The sequence below is a fragment of the Oryzias melastigma genome, linkage group LG5, assembly GCF_002922805.2.
Source record: "Oryzias melastigma strain HK-1 linkage group LG5, ASM292280v2, whole genome shotgun sequence".
Lineage (NCBI taxonomy): Eukaryota > Metazoa > Chordata > Actinopteri > Beloniformes > Adrianichthyidae > Oryzias > Oryzias melastigma.
Window position 1 is genome coordinate 11,634,539 of NC_050516.1, and position 2,930 is coordinate 11,637,468.

The 2,930-nt window shown below is 36.2% G+C and overlaps 1 long non-coding RNA gene across 1 annotated transcript in view; it reads right to left on the reverse strand.

The window, feature by feature from the left end:
• Positions 1 to 2,585: 2,585 nt before the first annotated feature.
• Positions 2,586 to 2,930, reverse strand: part of LOC118598753 — a 1,379-nt gene continuing 1,034 nt past the window's right edge. The window contains exon 2 of the long non-coding RNA XR_004947858.1: positions 2,586 to 2,928. This is a non-coding gene — a long non-coding RNA (uncharacterized LOC118598753). The remainder of the gene's footprint in view (positions 2,929 to 2,930) is intronic.

Sequence of the window (2,930 nt, forward strand, 5' to 3'; positions counted from 1 at the left end):
TTTTTGACCCACAGTACATGTTCAAAAAAACTTTATTCAAACATTACAATTCCAACCACCAGTTTACTATTTCAATATGCCAACTATTTCAAATCTAGTCAAGATGCCCTGGCCTTGCATTTGATTCATTATTGATCCACATCTGCATTTTACTGGATGCAGATTTTAATAATAAGCAAATTCCACTTTCGGAGCTAATTAAAGACTGAAATGCAGAATTTACTGCCAGGCGAGTTAAGTTTGGATGCAGGATGGAATCTAAGTTCTCTCTGCCACATCATCAGAGATTTGATTTCAGAAAGGGATTTTGAAAAGTTTAATTTAGTCTTTTAATGGTATCAAGAAACTCGCTGGACTCTGATTTATCAATCTTTAGACTCAAGTGTCCTGTATTACTGATAACGGCTCCACCGTTTTTCATAAATCATACTTGTATATTAATCCTAGAAACCACATTTTACCATACAAATTCAGTCTGACCTTGGTCATCCTTTCTCTTCGAAGGCTTTCAGGTCAGTGTTCAGCTGTTTTGCTGAGAACAGTTTCCTCATGGCCCTCCTGCTGTTCACCGATGGAAACGCCAAGAGGCTTTTAATCATCACATCCAGTATGGGGAGTATCTTATTACAAAAGTGTCATATTGCAGTGACACATCACTTTTTGGTGTAACAAAGTAAGCAGTACTGATGAATTTTAAGTCATATTCGCTCACTACACATTGAGCAATTCCAGCATTTCAGCAGAATAATTACCCAAAATTTAAGCTGAGTAACCACGAGGCATTAGGTAATTTTTAAAAAGAAATATCAATGCTTTTTATTCATAGAGCCTGTGAATAAAAGCCTGTGTTGCTGTTGTGTTATTTCTTAGGTAAAGTTTTCTTTTTTTTTGTCTTTTTAGCAACAAACCAGGTTCTCAGATTTTGAACTTTGTCTCTTTTTTTTAAATAAACACCAATTTTCTTTTTTCTTTTTTTGTCTAAATGGATTGAGCTTTTAGCTAAACCATCTATTATGCTTTCACAAAAACTAACTGTATTATATGTCATTACAACACTACATCCCACCTCCTCATATCAAATACTTTGCAAGCTTTCTGACACTTTACTATCATCATGTTCTGCTGGAATTGTGAAGAAATGAACTTAAAGACAAAACAAAAGTTAGCTTGTAGTGCATTACAAACTTGTAAGGGATTGCATCTAAACATCAAGAACAAGTAATGCTGATCCCATTCATGTGAACTGGATCTTAATGTTGCTAAGATATGCAAAAACAACCTCTAACCTTACTGAAATGTAAGAATTGGATGTTTGCTGACGATATTGTGATTTGTAGTGAGAGGAGGGAACAGGTGGAGGAGAAGCTGGAGAGGTGGAGCTGCAGTATGACAGAGTACATGTGTGTGAATGAGAGGAACCCAAGTGGAGTGAGGTCACAGAGGGGAAGAGATAAAGACAGATTTGAAGTATTTAGGATCAACAGTCCAGAGTCATGGAGAGAAGTGAAGAAGCGAGTGCAAAACTGTGTCAAGAGCTGCCAGGAAAGAGGTCAAGACCAGAGAGTAGGATTATGGTGGAGTAAATGAAGACATGAAGATAGGAGTGGAGGATGTAGACACGGTTAGATGGAAAGGAAACTTTAAAATAAAATAGGGTGTAAATTGTGGCTATTTAAGCATAAAAACTTCTCACATAAAAAAAAAAGAAAACAGTTGTTTTCTGGGACATAGTTGTGGTGGAGTTGTGGGTGGAACCACTGAGCAACCCCGCCCCCTTTTCCCACCCCGTTTCTGAGAGCAGGTAGTGGTCTGATCAGCGTATTCTCTAAATACAAATAAGTTCTTTTTTAAGTGACATTTTTTTTCTGCTTCTGTTTCACAAAAAATGAATAAATACTAAAAAATGCCATTTTAAAGTTAATTTTCTGTAAGCATATGTTCTCCATCATCTGGAAATGCTACAAGAACATGTTGAAAACTAAATCACAATTTATAATGGAGTTGGTCTTTAATGATTTTTGGAAAAAAAATAAAGCAACAAATATCAAACCAAGCATCTCAACATCAGAGAAACAGGGATTTCTGATGAGAGAAACCTCAGTGCTCACTCCAGCTGCCACTTCCTTTAAAGTGAGAGTGAAAGTCTCAGGGTTTGTTGAGTTTTGGCAAGAAAGTAATTAAGCTAGATCAGCAAATCTAGAATGACAAAAACGCTCAGAGACACTGAAGACACTGATCTATGCAGGAACCACAAGTCTGTGATTTAACATTTTAAATTTGATCTGTTTTTTTCTCTCTTTTTTTAAATAAACACACATTTTCTTCATTTTTTAGTCAGACAGCTTTTGGCTAAACTGTCAAATGTGCTTTCACAAAAACTAACTGTATTATTTGTCAATACAACTTTACAGTGCATCAAAATTTGTTGATCTTATAGAAAACATTGAATCCTGTACTAAATTCTAACACCAGCTTTAGTTTATTTCCTGTCGTTCCTCCTGTTCCTGTCAATCCAAACAATTCCATTCATTATTCATGTATTTTACTGTAAATTTTACACGTTTTCTCTTTAAATATTAAAGTTCCTTTTTTTTAACGAGACAAAAACAGACACATTTGTAAAAGAATTGTTAAAACCAAGAACTGAAAGACAAAAGCGAGTGTAGAAACAATGATCCAGATGGTGGTGCAGTCGAAGAGGAGGTTCAGGGGCAGGAAGAGGCCCTCATGAAGAGCAGACAGACAATAAGAGAGGACTGTCACACGTGTTTCTGCTCAACTCTTTACAAGAGGGAGGAGAAAACAAAGAATGGAGACAGCTGGATCCTCCACCACCAAACGTTAAAAGTTACAGCCTGGGATTGATAGATTCATGCGTTTGTTGCTTGGATAAGGTGTTTCTGCAGGTGAAAAATTAATTACATAGACCT